The sequence below is a fragment of the Syzygium oleosum genome, unplaced genomic scaffold (genome assembly GCF_021117445.2).
Source record: "Syzygium oleosum isolate NSW1041296 unplaced genomic scaffold, Sole_v2.1 Sole_v2.03, whole genome shotgun sequence".
Classification (NCBI taxonomy): domain Eukaryota; kingdom Viridiplantae; phylum Streptophyta; class Magnoliopsida; order Myrtales; family Myrtaceae; genus Syzygium; species Syzygium oleosum.
Window position 1 is genome coordinate 13,576,602 of NW_026607487.1, and position 18,393 is coordinate 13,594,994.

The 18,393-nt window shown below is 40.4% G+C and overlaps 3 long non-coding RNA genes across 3 annotated transcripts; 2 read left to right on the plus strand and 1 right to left on the minus strand.

Annotated features, from left to right (window-relative positions):
• Window positions 1-317, plus strand: LOC130137838 (uncharacterized). The gene is made up of 2 exons (XR_008816295.1): window positions 1-107; window positions 150-317. It is a non-coding gene; the product is annotated as an uncharacterized LOC130137838 (long non-coding RNA).
• Window positions 318-531: 214 nt separating this feature from the next.
• Window positions 532-8,221, minus strand: LOC115670844 (uncharacterized). The gene is made up of 3 exons (XR_004004544.2): window positions 7,013-8,221; window positions 1,064-1,809; window positions 532-900 (listed from the first exon to the last, which is right to left on the minus strand). It is a non-coding gene; the product is annotated as an uncharacterized LOC115670844 (long non-coding RNA).
• Window positions 8,222-12,868: 4,647 nt separating this feature from the next.
• LOC130137775 (uncharacterized) lies at window positions 12,869-14,669 on the plus strand. Its single transcript, XR_008816200.1, has 3 exons — window positions 12,869-13,248; window positions 13,787-14,053; window positions 14,232-14,669. It is a non-coding gene; the product is annotated as an uncharacterized LOC130137775 (long non-coding RNA).
• Window positions 14,670-18,393: the final 3,724 nt, after the last annotated feature.

The window sequence follows — 18,393 nt, forward strand, 5'->3', positions numbered from 1 at the left end:
CGTTCAAACCCAAAAACGCTCAACCGCCATAAAATCACTCGAGAAGAGAATATTTCACACCATATTGATTTCCATATGTGTGTGTGTGTGTGTGTGTGTGTGTGTGTGTGTATATATATATATATATATATATATATATATATATATAGAGAGAGAGAGAGAGAGAGAGAGAGAGAGAGAGAGATGGAAAATCAAGGAACTAACACGGAATTTAGAGAACTCCGTGCAAGTGTGAGATCATATGTAAGAATCATAGGTCAATGGGAGATACTTGGTTGATTTGTCTTGAAAAAAAAACAAACATTATGGCGATGACTCCTAAAAATGATTTCTCGGGTCAAACGATCTAAATTGTTCGACGATGGATATGATTGTGCTTGATATACAAAAGTAGCCTTAGGAAGATTCAAGTTTTTGTTAGCTCCGAAAGATGAAAATTAGGTTTTTGCCAACAGTGCGATAGGAGGGAAAATCAACGAACCAACACGGGATTTAGAGAACTCCATGCGTGTGTGAGATCATATGTAAGACTTAACAGTCAATCAAAGATATTTGGCTGATTTGTCTTGAGAAAATTTAAAAAAACAAAAAACTTCTAAGAATGTTTTCTCCGGTCAAAAAAGTTCAACTGTTGGACGACAGATATGATAGTACTTGATATCTTGACTTGGTCTTAGGATGATCCAACTCGTTTTTAGGTTGGAAAGATCAAAACTAGGTCTTTCCCAACAATCCCGAACACATATGATCAGGTCGAACAGACAACGAACCAAAGGACAAAACCGCAAAGGGCCACTCACTTGACGAGCATCACATAGAATTCACTCACCAGTCGAGTTAGAATGTATGCTGAACACAACAAGCTCGATCTGGTAACACGTTAGTCTTCGCCAACGGCATCTGAGAGCAAGTAACAACACCAGCTAATCGGAGTTAACACTTGAACCGACACATGCAAGCTTTAAGCCTCAAAATCACGATAAACATACGGAAGGTGGCCTAAAAAGAAGGAGAGGACAAAGGAGAAGATAAGCATGGAAGAAGAACAGATAACTACGATTACCGAGCAAGTGTTGCGCTATCATGGAGAGAGAGGTTGAGGCAACAACTTGCGAAGCCGATTTTTTCTCCTGATAAGATCTACAATTCTTTCTTTTATATAGACAAAGAGATGGAGAGAGAGAGAGGTAGGGAGAGAGAGAGATCAAGCGTGTGAGTTTCTCAATAATTTCTTGCTTCGGCACGCGCGGGGAGAGGTTTGACTCGCAGGTGAAATGTTTTCGGTGAAGGAGATATGTGAGGAGCGGACTTGCGGTGCATGTAGGACTTTCGCTCACCATTTCTTTATTTCTCAACCCCCATGCCACAACACGAGTTTAATAGTTTTATCGTCTCCTTTCTTTTCTTCCTTTCTTTTTGGGGGGCTGATGTATAATTCTATGGTACATTCGCCAGAGCTAAATATCAGACATACACAGTTAATTCTATTCACATCTTTTGTCACGCATGATGCTCCCCCGATTAACCACTAGTCACACACTTCTGTCTACCAGATCGCTTGCGCTTGCAGGCTGTGGCAAATAGATTGCATGCACGTGCTGATTTGGAGGAACTCTTACTCAATGTTCCGAAGGAGATATAACATCTTGTTTCTTGCTACACAATCCATAGAACTTGCGTCGCGTGTTGTTGGCTGATGGTGGCCAATTAAAAAGTTACGAGTTTGAATTAATTCTTCAGAACTATAAATACGAGAGACATTTCTTTTTCTTCTTTATGGTCAAGAAATCAGTCTTGATATAGAAAAAACTTGTACGAAAATTAACAACTTGAAATAAAGAATGGAAAACATTATATCAAAATATAAAAAATGACCACCCAAAAGATTAAATATATTGTGTTTAGTTGCACATGCACGCTGCCTTTATGTAGTTTCCGGTGTAAAGAAAGGACTACACTTAAGGCCCAGAGTAATTGTGCGAACTTAATTTAGTACTATCTATTGATTCCTCATGAAATTACTACTCTTTCTATGTTACTTTCAGTGGATTTAACCCAAAAAAAAAATAGATAGAAAATCAAACCAAACCAAACTGCGATCCAAAATACAATCGGTTTGGTTTGGTTTGGTTTCACTTTTGTTCAAAACGTATTTATGCGGCATGGTTTGGTCTTCAATGTGTTAAAATTTTCGAGCATCTTGAATATTTAAACAGGTGAGCCATATTCATATACTTGTAATAATCTTTCAAGTCATGTTATGAATCAATATTCGTATCTCTATTATTAGTTTTATCTAGGCTATTATATTACAGTGTAAAGAGTTTTCATTATGCTAAACCTTTCTCTTATCCTCTATTTTACGTAGATAAATCGTGTAGATCGTCACTTGGTTTGTGACGAAATCTATACTTTTGGACTAATGAAAAGTAGGGGTGTCAAAAGTACCCGCTCAAACATGACCCAACCCGAACCGACCCGATCCAAACAAGGAATTTTCATATTGGGTCGGGTTGGCCTTACCTTGTTTGGGTAACAGTAAAAACAAGGCTTAAACTTGTTTTGGATCTACCCGAGCCCGCCCGAAACAAGCCCACCCGAAACAAACAAGAGCCATTTGTCCTTCTTGTTCCAAGCGCGCCGGAAACCCTATCATCTTCTTCCAAAGCTCCGGACCGAGAAGTCAGTGACGGATGGAAACCTCCTCGCAATGGGAACTTCATCGTCGCCTTCCCTCCTTCCTTCGACCTCCATATTCGAGGCTCTCGCGAGCTTCGAGTTCGCCCGCCGGAGATCCCTCTCCCTGCTTCAATTGCCGGATCTCTCTCGCCGGCGCCTGGGCGGAGCTCGTGATCGCCGACTCCGAGGAACCGCCGCCATGGCTCCGCCGACTCCGTCGCAGCGGTTGCCGTCACCGTCCCAGCCTTCCGGGTGAGTCCTCCTTCCCACCCGATCTCATCGCCCCCGCAGTTCCGCGCCCGATCGACTTCTCTCGGAAGAGGAATAGCCTCCGGCTTTGTTCCTGCGTCGTTCGCTGCGATCTCGAGTGATGATCGCGGTTTTGGTCGCGATTGGGTCGGCCTCGGTGCAATTGGATGTCGCATTCTTAATCGTTGTAGCGAAAGATGCCCAGGAGCCGATATCGGCGCAGGATAATTTGTTTTTCCTGGAGTTGATCGAGAAAATCGAGTTGGAAATTTCAGTTCAATGCTCCGCTTGCTATCGTTTGCGATTGTCTACGTCATCGAGCCTTCTTCTCGGATTGTTCTGATGCATATGCATTTACTCAGCATTTCCATTTCTTGCATGGAGATAGAAGAACATGCTTACAACTCCTAGTGTTGATATGTGTGACCATAATCTGGATGCTTGTGGTACTATTCATGTTTCTGTCAGTTCTGGAGCTTTAGAAGAGAATTGCCCAGTTAGCGAGAGTGAAATTTCTCCTATCTTGGTGATTCCGTCTGGTCTGATGTTTCACTTTTTATGAATGGGAGGATTTAGTTGTCCCAAATGGTTTGTTTCGTGATGTATCATTTCAATAATGATTAGTAAACCTCTAAACACGAACCCGAACCGACCCGACCCGAATCGAACCCGACCCGATTGTGCTGCTATATCATGTTCGGGTTTTGTTTCGGGTCGGGCCAAGCACATATATTCATTGTTTCGGATCGGGTCGGGTATCATGAAAACCCGACTCGACCCGACCCGTTGACACCCCTAATGAAAAGTCATCAACTTATTACTATTGTGGCCAAAAGTCAAGTATTTCCTATCGTCTCCACGATATAAAAAGTTGAATTATGCCAAAGAAAATTTAACTACAGTAGACTTATCTGAATAAGTACTTTTTAAAAGGATTGGCTTGCTGAAAATCAGGTGCAAAAATAAGGAAATCTACTCCAACTCCTTGGCACTTAATATAGTATTGTCAATTATCGTATGCTAATAATGACATTTCAACAGATACAGATGTTCTTGTTTTTAGCCAAAAAAAGTTTTTATCGTATATGTAGGAACTCTATAATTATAATTTTAGGATGCTTATAATATAATTTTCAAACCTCTTGGTTTGGTAGTGGCCAAGCCTTCGAATGGAATATGACGTGTCGCATGTGTGAATTATGACTTTTCTCGGTCAAGGTGACCATGGGACTCCTTCACCTACCTTAGGGGGAGGATTGTACCAAATGCACTTTTAATATGATCTTCTGTATGCATCCATAGCGATCTTATCCCAGAAAAACAGAATTTTCGCATATACATTATGTTATTCAAGTGGCAAAGCTTTGGTTATTTGTTCTTTACAATGAAAGATATCAACAATATTGGTTACAAATATTTGATTTAGCTTGAACAATAAAGATGACTCTTATAATTTTCATAATATATATAATTCATCTAATCTAGATTTCATAATTTTATTACATAATACTCATAATGTAACTTGTAGGTAAAATTGTTAACTAGCCAATAAAATAAGTGATAAATTATATGTAAAAATATAATATTTATATAATATTGGAGAGTAGCAGCATTTTGGATATTCATCCCTATTCCTTTACTATTACAATGAAATGAAACAAAGTAGTAGATATTAACTCTTAAAACGGTTGACTCAGTGGTTAATCGGTTACTCTAGATAAAGCAAATTCCTGCGGTCAAATCACAACGTTATTCCCTCATATTTACCTTGGAGGGCAGGCTTGCCACCCTTTGGGTGGAGTCGTGGCTGACGCATACAGATGAGGCAGTTTGGGTGTATCCGTGAGATTGGTTGAGCCACACGATTTGGAAACCCCATGTTATGAAAAAAAAGATGCGTAGAATTAGTGATGAAGAGATCTTACCACATGACTTCTAGTGCTATTAATTTGATCCCACATAGATCTCGGTGATTATTTTCTTTGATATCAAATCCACGCATGATAGGTGTTCGATTTATGTTTTCGAGAAGTTTATATATATCGGTAGGTTAATGCGTATGCATGTAGTGCGAGAAAATGTTGTGGTCTTGTACTCAGTATCAATCTATTTGATTAGTTTTCGTGGTCGAAAATCGTTTATTTCAATGAAAGTGTTTATTAAGTTAATCCATGTTTATTTTAATAAAAGTGTTTATTAAGTTTATGCTAACAAGTTTTATGATTTCCTCGTGTTCTTGCAGCCACGTTAGGAAGCATATTTGACTTTTCCTCATATATACAAGGATAAGAATAGACGGACAACCTTGTCTCACTGTCACTGTAAAATCACTTGCCCAGAGAACAATAATTGAACTCCAATTTGACGTGCATTATTATCACGAAGATTCCAAAATGTTATAAAATTTTTAAGAAATTCAGGTTATGAAAAGTGAGGATATAATTTGTGAAAGTACATGAAATGGCTTTGAAATGTTTTAAATTTTCTAAAATGATAAAAAAAATGTATATAATTCTACATGTTTGTACTTATGTAATCGAAAGAATGCAAGTAATTCAGTTTCATTAAAAAACTAATCGTTAAAGCTACACAAATTAATTAAAAAAATAGCAGTCAAAGTGTCTTTAAACAAACCCTTCAATCAAGATTATTTTGAAAGATTTACCCAAGTAAAAATGACGTTTATAAAAAATTAAGTTGAGAAACTGCTGACCACGAAATTTTTCCGTACTTATGCACAGATCTTGTTGGATTTATCTCTTGATTTTGAGCTAAGTTTATCCAATACCCGACATTAGGATAAAGCAATAATTTTGATGTCGCTCGCGCACTGCCTAGTGGACTTGTCGCTATTACTTTCCCAGTGATTGAATGTTGGAATCACATAAATTCTACATTTTATTTTATTTCTCTTTTGTTTATTTTATTGCGAATAGATCGTCTATTTGATTAACACGCTTAGCCTATGTACCTTGCACATGTTAATGGTTAGGCTGTAGTATAATAGCTATGGCGGCTGTAATAGAGGAGACTTAATAGCCATTACATTATCGATTTAGGTAATGAAATACTGCTATTAGAATGTTTGATTTAATACTGTAATAGCGAAGGAAAAGGTGTAAAGTGTCTAGAATGTCATTACTCTTCATTAAATTTTCTCAGTTTAATAATTTTCATACTTGATATAGTATGAGTAATAGACGAATGAATTTCTTAACTGTCATAGTATGAATCATACATAACTAAAGAACTAAATAATATCTGACTTTTGACCAAAAAAAATAATTTCTGATTAATTTTTTATTACATAGTTCATAAATATTAATTATATTAAAAAGGGACATTTTTTATAAGTGCTAAGATAGTTTCACTATGATAAATAGAGTTATCAAATTTCATATAATTATATGATAATTAAATCAATTTACTAACAAGTACATTGTTGTTTACTTATTATCTCAAATAACTGAGTTTTTTTTTAATATGCTAAGTGATAAATTATGAGAAAGCATATTATCGACTTAGTATGAAACGGTAATTTATAAAAATTATGATCAAATTTACATAACATGCAATGTCATTAATTAAATAATCAATATATATTCCCATGATCTACAACATTATGAAAATCATCGATAGCATCTCAATGTGCATTCAGATTATCATGTCAGTAGGTTTCTATAATTGATTAGAGAATCATTCAACTTTTAGTAAAGTGAGAAAGATAGAGAGGGAGGGGAATAAACTATTATTATACTGGGTTGTAACACGTACTACATACGAATTGTCTGCATTACAGCTCTGGTTATAATAAGGTGGTGTTATAATAAATGTTACTACAAGGAAATATTGTGGTATGTAATAACTTTTTAACTGATCGATGACTTGCATCATACCTATGCTATGTCTATTTAACAGAGTATTTCACGAACATTGGATTTAACTGTTTAAGATGAAACTTTTCACATCATCAAAGAAATATAAATTCCACCTCATCCATCTCTAGGCCATTGCTTAGCAGCTAACTAATCATCATTGGAACAGATAATCTCCTTCAATAAATTACAAGAGAGAGAGAGAGGACCTGATTCATCTGTAACTTTGGGACTCTTGAGGAGCGGAAAGTATCGGAGAGAGTGTTGATTTCCATGCAAATTCTTGTCAAATAACCAGTCCTTCATCGGCATCCCACATTCGTCGACAGTTCGACCTTTAAAAGACTGTTAGGCCTAAGTTTTTCTCTTCTTTCAGTTGGTAAAGACCCTTTTCCTTTTATCTTTCTTTTTAGACATGGCGAAAATAGTGACTTATTAGGAATTAGCACAAGCTAAAGGACCTTTATGAATAATGCTCCTCAACATGGGGATTGATTGTATTTATCACATATAAAGAAGAATAGTCAAGAGGCAGCTGCTCCGTGTCCCTAGGAACACGTTAGATAGACGAGCCAGTAGCAACTGAGTTTCCAAAAACGTTGTACTTGCTGGTCGTCATTTCCTAAATAGGAATGTCCGTTGGATCTCCAAAAAAACCGAAGACAGCAAGCAGACCAGTTTTTTTATATACCCTTTATTCCAGCATATAATTCCACTCATGCTTTTAAGTACTATTCGGAAGATTCCAAGGGTCATTGACCCTACGTACTTAAAACTTTTCTTTATATGCTCCATTGAAGTTATGACTTCTTGTTTTTGTATATCTTGACCCATCATTTGGGAGGTCATGATTGTTTTTTTTTTGGTCAGAGAGATGTCATGATTAGACTGTAGGATTTGGTATCATATACAAGCCGGATGTAGAACTAATTAACGGTCTCTACGACAAAATCTCCTCCTCCTCCTTGATGCCTCAAAGTAAACTAAAGAGCTTCTTCCTTCTTAAAAAATGGGTGTTATGAGACAACGATGGTTGCTTTCAATGTCTTTTCCTCTGTAACCCATGGACCACTTGAAGGGCCTATACAGGTCAACCCTAATCAATCGAAAGGCCGAACTAGCTTCTGATTATTTTACCACAGTCCATCATAATCTCTTCCATCTCTTTTGTGCTTGGGTTTCCTTCTCAGATCATGGATCTTGAATGAGGTGAGCCATATACATCTCTTTCATTTCTTTCACTGTAAACCGTTTATACCTCGACAAACTCCAACCAATCTTGACCAGAAAGAAAGAAGAGACTGACTAACTAATCGAGACCAACATTATGAGAAAAAAACGGGAAAAGTGTAAAAAAAGTCCTAAACTTTTTGCATTGGTGCTTATTTAGTCCTAAACCTTTTTTTGGTGCCAATTCAGTCATAAACCTTTTGCATTGGTGCCAATTCAGTCCTTCGACACGTGAATAGCTATTAGCCGGAAGGACTAAATTGGTATCAATGCAAAATGTTTAGAACTGAATTGGCATCAATGCAAAAGATTTAGGACTGAATTAGTACAAAAAAAAGGTTTAGGACTGAATTGGCACCAATGTAAAAGGTTTATGACTGAATTGGCACCAAAAAAGGTTTAGAACTAAATTGGCACCAATGGAAAATGTTTAGGACTTTTTAAATACTTTTCTCGAGGAAAAACCCTCTATTCCAGAGTGGTCCATGTTTCCTCCATTATCTTTGGTTAGAGGAAACTTCCTTTGATCTGACTGTTGATTGACGGAATTTTTTTTTTTGGTCATATCCTTACTTGCACTTAACCTATTAGAGGTCTGACTGGAGGAAGTTTCTTCACCATAGATTGCACGATCCTGGTGATAAACATCCTAGAACTATTTAGGGGAAAAATGATATACCATGAAGAGTTGTGATATAGTGCAAGAATATATGGTGGAGCGATGTGGAGGTCTGGTTATATTTATGAGGAATCCGAAGTTCATCTTCTACCGCTGACTCGTATGCATGATCAACCAGGCTATATCGCTAACTTACAGGTTTGGTTAGGATCAACAAACATTGTAGGGGTTACTTATATCTAACCAATTAGTACGAACTTATCATGATGTAAGAAAAATCTGTTCCAAAACTAGGGTTTTTATGCAAGTCCTAACAACATGTGCTCAAGGTCGAACAGACAACGAAAGAGAGATTAACCTGCAAAAGGACTGATCACTGGACAAGCATAGCATGGAAACCACTCACCCATCTTCTCCAAAGGCGTAGTCGATCTCATCTCCGACTCTAATTGAATCCTCCTTGTTCTCTCTTTCCCCAAGTTCGCCACATACTACTCGGTCATCCATCAATCTTTTGCAACACAACACGCGAAGACGAGATGGAAGACGGTGAGGAGCCAAATATATATGGTATAGTTGATGAAAAATGAAGATGATCAACTCGTGAAGGAAGGCTTATTTGTGACGTTGGGGAGGTGCAACCTGAATTTATAGAGAAGAAAGGTCATTGAAGAGGGTGGAAGCGTGGGAGAAGCTACTGTTTGTATCTACTTCCCTTTGGCACGTGCGAGGCTTTTGACTCACGGGTGAAGCAAGAAAAGGAAATGTTCATGTGCAATTGCCCCCCCGTAACAACCCCCTATAAGAAAAATGAGAGAGAGAGAGAATATGGTCGCACATATTTTCTTGGTTAATTAGGAAGCTGTCTAAACTTTTATCCTTTCATAATTGAAAGAAAAATGGGATATGAATAATCTTCTTGAGCAAGGTACGTGAATCTTTTCCGGAATTCGTCGCTTTGTTTGCCGTAGTCATTTCAAAGACATTAGCCTCCACTTCCCACGATTCGTCGCTGCCACTGTCTTGCGGTTGCTTGGCACCATCATTGAAGGCTAGCTTCACGACAATGACCGGCAGCACAAAACCGCAACTGGTGAGCGCGCACGACCACTTCTATCACCACACACACTGCAAGACCAATTCAATTGATGATTCAATAAATCAGACTTAGCTGGCCGGCTCTACCAAACCATGCCTCAGGCCTAAAGAACCTTATTTCACAAACTCAGATTGTAATACCAGAAAAATATAGGTACTTCTGTGAAGATTTTTGGGAAAGAAATGTTAGCTTGGGCCTCAAACTAGAGGTAGGTATTTAATCGTCCGCCTCAAGAGCTTTTTATGGTCTGGTCAGACTTAGTGGATGAAACCCATTATTGATACGATGAGCGAGTCTGTCGAGCCGATTAAGCTGATTGACGCTCGATCCAATCGTCAAACCTTCATCAATTCATCGTCATCTTTGATTGGTATCTCTAGCTACCCCGGACCGATCTCTCTACTTCCATTGCTAACAAGAGCGATGGGCAAGCGGTTTCCACGAGCACTGCCGTTCACCAATCATCACTTTCCGAAATTCCAAAGAGTGAAGCGTTTGCACAGGACATAGAAAATGCTAACTCCAAAAGAGAGTTTCTTACGTACACACCTCGTCGTGTGGCAAATATTACTAACTACAAAGCCATTACTCTTAAGGTCACGAACCCTTTTTGAGAACTGTGTAGCTCCTGGCTCCTGCATGATTGGAAATTGTACGGTTGATCTAGTGTACAAGAAAAGGCTCTAATTACGTATCTCTACTCTAATAATAGTCCTCTATCATCAAGAGTCCATGTATATACATATTATTCAACTGTCGAATGACTCTCCTTCGAAGACTGCGAATGATAACCATTCTGTTTCTTTATTTTTATTTCAGAAATGGTTTTGGAACAGAAATCCGTTTGGTAACGCAATTTCATTTTTTATTTTTGGAACAAATTTTTGATCCAGAAATAGATTTGGAACAGAAATAAGAAGTTAAAATTCTTCTCATCGCTTGTCCTCGCTACTAGTCGGTTGCCCAGCCACCGCCCATCGCCGCCCACTTGCCGGCCGCCACCTCCGGCCTTTTGTTGTCTCCCGCCGCCGGCTGCCGCCGCCCGCCGTCCATCGGTCGCTCGCCACCGTCTCCCGCTGTCGGTCGCCCTCCTCCTACCGCTGCTCGCCTCCCACTGCCAGCCACCGTCTCCCGCCGCCCTTCTCTCACCGCCGCCCGCCTCCCATCGCTAGCCACCGTCCCTGCCGCCGGCCGCCCTCCTCCCACCGCCATCCGCCTCCGGCCACCGCCCGCCTCCCACCGCTGGCCGCCGCCTGTCGTCCACTGGCTACCGTCTCCCGCCGCCGGCCTCCCTTTTCTCGCCGCCGCCCGCCTCCCCCCTTGGGCTGCCGTGGGCCACCGCCCGCCGTCCACTGGCCACCGTCTCCCATTGCCGGCCGCCCTCCTCCCGTCGCCGTCCGCCACCCGTCGTTCACTCCCACCGTCCGCCGCTCGCTGTCCGCCGCCGCCATCCGCCCGTCATTCACTCACCGGCCACCCGAGAGGGAGAAATTTTGTGCCGTTATTAAACAAATTTTTGTTTCAGGAACATAAATTTTGTGTCGTTATCAAACTTATTTTTTTGCTTAGAAACTCGTCCAGGAACAGAAAAAAAAAATCAATTTTTGGCCAGAAATTGATTTCTAAAAAAGAATGGCTGTCATTCGCAGCCTAAGCGGCTCGCTTGAATACGAACTCGAGTTACAAAAAACTAGTTCGTGACAAGTGTCATATATTGCTTCATGGATCAGTACAAGAATTCCTAAAAATCTGATACCATATTAAATCATAAATATCACAAAAGGGATTGTGTTGCGTTTTCTTACTTATGCTTGAATATCGGGTTAGCTCATATATGAGAATGGCAAATGGACTCATGAATCAAAACGTACCCGTGAACTGTTATCGAGAAGTCAAATTACTGATGTGCTCACAAATTGAAATACATGCATCATCTGCAGCTATCTTTGACGAACGGTTCATCTTTTAGGGTTTTAATTTGTATCTCCTACATGTAGCTCCGGATCTTAGTGCTTGATGAGAAGATATAACATACAGGAATGAGAGAGAGAGAGAGAGAGAGAGAGAGAGAGAGAGAGAGAGAGAGAGAGAGAGAGAGAGAGAGAGAGTGAAGGAAGTGGAGAGGTTAGTTGTGCTCGTGCGATTCTCTGAAGTGTTGATAGGGAGAGTCTACAGGTTGTGGAGGCCAACCTCTCATCCACACGGTGCCACTTCTATCTACCATCCTCCCCCACAACTCTAGAAATTACAAAAAAAAAAAAATGCTCTAGGGATAAAGAAGAGACGTCAAAACCCTTTTACTGTCCTCTGCACCATCAATATTTTTAGATGATCGCATCTGTTACCACTAATGAAAATTTATTTATTTGCAGAATAAGTACATGAACCAAAAACTATAATTTATTCCATTTAGCTTGTTGCGGAAGCCAAGCGATCGAACAATAAATTTGACAGAATAAGAAAATAAATCGGATACCAGATTTACGTGGTTCGGTCGTGTCGACCTACGTCCACAGGGAGAGCAGCACGGAATTTCACTATAGATCAAGCGATACAACGGAGATTACAACCACACTCGAGTCACTCAAATACTCTAAGTGTTTCTCAAGCCTCAATTATACTCAATAACTCACGCAGTGTTTAGCCCCAATAATTCCTCATGAAATAATTTCTCAATCTCACGAAGAAATTATACACAAATCTTATCACAAGATTTAATTTGCCAAATCACTCGTACTTTTTCTTCAATATCACGCATAAAGAAAACGCCGGGATGTAATTTCACGAAGACTCACGTCAAGCACTCGGTTCGGCGCTTCAGTTCTTCTCTGGACATTGACCGCACGGAGACCATCTTCAACTTCTACCTCCCAAAGGTGCCCACAGTAGAATATATTATATGTGCCCAAGAGTTGACCGAGTCATGGTCTGAATCAAGAGATCAAACAACGAGAAAATATTAGGTGGTCCGGGACCGCCAAGTCAGCGTGGTCCCGGACCACTCATGAAGCGCCATGTGGTCCACGTGGCGCTTGTGGGGCCGGCTCGCCCGGATGGAAATTTTGCACAAAAAAATAATATTCATTATTTCTGCTTAGCCATGCACGTTAGCCTCTCTCTCTCTCTCTCTCTCTCTCCTCTGCACGCATTTATTTCTTCTCTCTCTTCTCCTCCTTCGTTTTCGCATCGAAGAGGAAAACTCACCGCTCTTTCCTCTCTGGCTTTCAAATTTATTTTGAATCTCTGCGATTTCGCTCTCAAATTTCGCTCGGCTTCCTCGTTGCTCCCCCCTCTCCGACGAAGCCAAGGTTTGGGTCCCTCGTCCTCGCTCCGTCTTTGCTCCAGCGCACGCTCGCTCTCGAAAAAATCCGGCGCTCGGTACGTCGCTCGCTCGCTGCTCTTTCGCTCGCTCCGTCTCTGCTCCGGCGCAGCTTTCCTTCGCCCATTAATCTGCTGGGGCGACCGAGATTTGGGGATCCCATTTTCACTTCATTCAGGTACGGATGATGAAACTTGCATTACTCTAATTGTTTGCTTGGTTCTACATCTCTGCCAATGCGCCCAATCGAACACTGAGATATGTTGGAAGTTTTGATTTCTTTGACCCTTTTTTCAATCCTTTTAAGATGGAAAATTTTAATTCTGAGTTGATTGAATTCGAACTTGTTATGGCTGTATGTCGCTGGACAAGTGTGTTTTGATGGTCTCTTTCAAGTCTTGGTGTGCGTTCGAAGCTTTTAATTGCTCGAACGTCCACTGCGCATCATGTGTTTGACAGAATGTTTGAACCAAGGTCCGATTTTGAGTCACTTCGAATGCGTGGTGATCAGGTTCGCTTAATGATCTTTCACTAACGTTTTTTTGTCGCCGTGGTTCAATATGCTTTTTTTTATCCTTTTAGAGTCTTGTCCGGTGCCTCCTCATGAACCGGGGACTCTTGAATACTGATTTCTTACGATACTTGACTGCACTTTCCTGGTATTCCATTTTGTATGTTACGCATCATTCTGGAGTCATAATCGAGGGTGGATGCAGGTGGTAGACAGTGGTGAAATTTCGCATAGTGCTTGTGATGGTGGTCCAGAAGAACTCCCAGTAGTTCTGGCCGGGCACTTCTGGACGAACGTGTAGGGATGAGCTCAACTATAGTTCCTGACCAGCATCATCAGTCCAGCAGCCGATCCAGCCTCGGTTCTGATGGGGCTGCATCTCCTTATGCAGGATGTGAAGATAGCCATTTTCGTAGAGCAAAAGAGGAATTGCAATCAATGGTCAAAAGCCTTTTGAGAGAAATTGATTTAGGTATGCGAGTTATATATGTTCTACTAGATTTTTGGTCCTATTATTATACATTTTATGCTCTAGAATCCCGTGCTTGTTCTCTTTATGATGCTTTCTTTCAAGTGCTTATTGCATTTGTTTTTTCCTTGGTGCGCAAGGTGCCTTGCATGTGAACTTACCGATATGATCGTTGATACAGGTCATGGTGAGTTTAAGGAAATAGCGAGGTGTTCCACTCATACTGTATTGGTTGCTTGTGGCCTTGAGCACAGGAGGAGCGAGGTCTACACGATCCGTCTGCCATCCTTTTATTCCCACATAGACAAAATGGCAACTGGACAGACAAGTCTGATGAGTGGAGTTTGCTCAACATGTTTTGATGTTTTTGTCAGAGATGTAACCCAAAACATAATGTACACAAGAGTACCACTGCGTTGGTTAAGTTTAGGTCTTTACGAATTGATAAACATGGGCTGCCATTTTTTGCACGTCCATGGTTAATTTTGGGGGGATTTAGATGAGAAGTAGGGGGGTTTTTGTCCATACTGATAACTGTTCGTGGTCCCAAGAGGATCCATTTTTCTGTGACTACATTGATGATATTTATGTTTTGGTTGAAGGGGTCCTATTTTTGGAAGAGGTGGGTTAATCAATCTCAATACTACTTCCTTTTTCTTCCTAGGCGGTTCTCCTCTCTCTTGTGCATCTAATTCAATTGCATAGGAGTGGCTAACTCACTTCTCAGAAAGTAAATTCGGACTCAAACCTAGTCAGAAGTTTAAATGTGGCATGGAATGTTCTTGTTCCTATGCACTGTGATTTGGTCTTATTTTGGTCATTGGAAACAGAGGAAGATATCATCAAGCGAGACTAGCATTGACTGATGATATCTTTCCACTTAAATGAATATAACAACGCCTGAAGGCAATGCCTAGTGCCGTGAAAATCCTACCCCCACTCCATTCTTATTACTTCCAAGTCGTAACTACAATAAAGTTTAGCGATTCTCACTCAATATTCCTTGCTTTTTCGATAGTGCTTTGATATGTTTATGAATAATACATGGTACATAGACATAAAGAAAAGTTCTTCAATACCGTTACTTTTGAGAGGTCCAATCATCACACAGGAGCTATGCACAACATTGTTTCCTCGGGTCAAAACCGAAGTCGACAAGGAAAGAATTACATTTTAGCTTATACACCCTATTCCCTTGCTTCCTATTTTAATACATCAGCAAACAACAAATTCACCCCTGGCCAACCATAAAGATTGTAGGGCCTCTCTTCACATCTTTTTGCCCTCTCTTCATGATCCTTGTCTGACAAAGGCAATGCTTGACTGTGGTTGGCACCAACAAAAGGCGCATATTAGAAACAAGAACACCACCCTCACAAGACAAGTGATGAAACGTTCAACCAAAATGTTGAGATTGTCACGCTAAGGCCTTTAACGGCAAAACAAATTCACCACAAAATTCAACCTATCTCTAACAGTAGTAAGAAATTGAAACATTCATGCTTTGCTTGTCATTAACACAAAATATGCAGCTGGAAAAAAAAAATCTCGCAGTAATACTCACCCCGTCCAACATGGCCATCAAAATGCTTGCTCCAACCAGGCATCTTCCGCCACCATCATCTTTACCTTAATTTGCTCCTTCCACGATGCCCGCATCCAATAGTGTGCTCCACTGCAAAATATCATATCAAGGGTTCAGCATATTCACAGATGATTTTTGTTCTTCAGAAATGAGGAACACTAGAAACCGGACTCTTCAACGAAAAACAATCTTCACTTATGCTAAGGGGCTTAATGCAATGATCCAAAACCAGTTGTTACCAATGTCCAGAACAGTTTGCAAGAACAAGGCCAACACTAGTGAGGCTAATGCAGGAGCAGAATGTCAGCAATGCCGTTTGCCCTTGGCTCGGAGCCATCATCCCTTCAAACCTTCAAACGAGAGCACGAAGCAAATTAACTAGCAGCCCCTTTAGAACAGAGCATCATGCTTGGGTTTGTTTTCATTTGCAGTAACAATGGTGGCAAAAAACCAGAAGGGGACTCCCTCTCCCCACCCATTTTGTACCGAACCCACCATCGCCAAAGAGAAAAGTAAAAGAAAAAGACCAATCAAAACCGCTCAACGCGGGCACACAAAAAAATGGATCGACGAAGAATCCAGGCGTGGGGGAAGAGGAGAAGAGGGGAACCTTGCTTGCGGCTGGCGCCTTTCTCGACGGTATGGCATTGAGCAGAGAGCAAAAGATTGCCAGAGCAGCAACAACGCCACGGAGGGATCGCCGGAGAGGGGGGAGCAACGAGGAAGCCAAGCGAAATTTGAGAGCGAAATCGCAGAGATTCAAAATAAATTTGAAAGCCAGAGAGGAAAGAGCAGTGGGTTTTCCTCTTCGATGCGAAAACGAAGGAGGAGAAGAGAGAAGAAATAAATACGTGCAGAGGAGAGAGAGAGAGAGAGAGAGGCTAGCGTGCAGGGCTAAGGAGAAATAATGAATATTATTTTTTTGTGCAAAATTTCCATCCGGGCGAGCCGGCCCCACAAGCGCCACGTGGACCATGTGGCGCTTCATAAGTGGTCCGGGACCACGCTGACTTGACGGTCCCGGACCACCTAACATTTTCTCCCAACGACATCAATTAGAAAAGAATATTTGTTTCCTCCAGCAAATATTTAACTTTTCTTTTCTTTTTATTTTTGCTTTCCCCTCGGCAACAAAGGAGATAATAACCGTTCCTCTTTTGCTTTTCGTGGACCGACTTGAAGTGGGAATTAATTTCCCTTTCTTAATTGTTGACCAAAATTCAAACTTCAATATTCGGCAACATCCAAGTCCAATAGATTTTCCAGATTAAGGAAATCATATTCACGAAAATATGACTTAGATATCCATGTACACTTTTAGATTAAAATCGTCCACATTCTCAAACTCGAAACATATTTTAACATAGCTCCAACTTTTCTTCGACTTCCAAGCTACACTTCCTCCAACACCAATCATTTTCGTTGGTACGATCAGCAAAACCCTCCACGAAACTGGCCAGAAGGTACTAGGTTTGACAGATGTCGACCATCATCAATGGTCGAGTCGTTGCGATTTCTGAGCCATACTTCTTTCCTACCTTGAAAACTCTTCGTGAATCATCAGGAAATGTATTTTTAATGGCCTGCCTGGTGCATTATTGTAACTTGCAATCTCCTCAAGATCTGCATGCAAGTCTAAAATCGATGCTCTTAATATTTTTTTTTCCCTAAATAGATGTGCAAATGTTTCGTCACTCCCTTTACGAGAAATTTGGATTTGGATTGTCCTTCTATTCTTCTCCATTTTCTTTTTCTTTTGATGACCGCTTTTAGTGGAGTGGTCCTAGTTATTTGGTTGGAAGTGCATCTGTTGATACACAATTAAGGATGATGGTTCTGGGGATTTTTGTACCATCCCCAGGTAGGTCAACTTTTGTCCTTACATAAGCACTTGATCATAACATGTATAGTCATGAGTAAATTACTTAACAATATAATGGACAAATCTATTGACCTCAACAATGATGTAAAGAAAAGAAGTATATTTCCAATTTGAATTGGGATGATTGCATAATCAATCTTTAATATTTTGGCCGTCGGTCTATTGAGTCTTCGACGATTTATTATGGTTAATTGCATCATTAAGGCTTTAATATGCAATTTACATGTCAAGTGCATCTACAGAAGACAAGGCTAGCCTTAGAAACTAAAAAGTCAATACTTAGCCACTCCTTCCTCTGCTACCTAAGATTTATCAGCCATTTTTCCTTCTGAATAAACCTAAGAACAGATTGGACTGGGATCAACCTCACAATTGAGTGAGCAGATCGCAATATAGGAAATGAAATGAACGCGCACAAGCAACCATGATGTATAGAACTTTTTGGTCCTTGAAATTTCTCGAACGATCTCATGACCCGCTTTGTTGCTCTACTTACCGAAGGTCTATTCGCTCTGTCACTTTGAATTGTGATACCATGTTTGTTAATGACCTGATCGTTCGCTAGATTACGGCAAGTCATATGAATAACAAATGGATCTACATATTACAAGGCTAAGTCAGAAACGAGAACTCATTCTGCTTCGGCTTTGCACTCTACTACCCATGACACATCAATATTGCCCAATCTAAGAAAACCTACAAACACAGGTCCAAACACAGAAGGGGATCAGCCTCACAGGATCATCGACTCAGTAAGGGCCTGTTTGGTAACAGGCTAAATAGTGCTTGATTTTATTCTTTTGTTCCCAGGAACAAAAAAAAGAACAGAAATTCATTTGGTAAATTTTTTGTTCCCAGGCACAAATTTATTCCCAG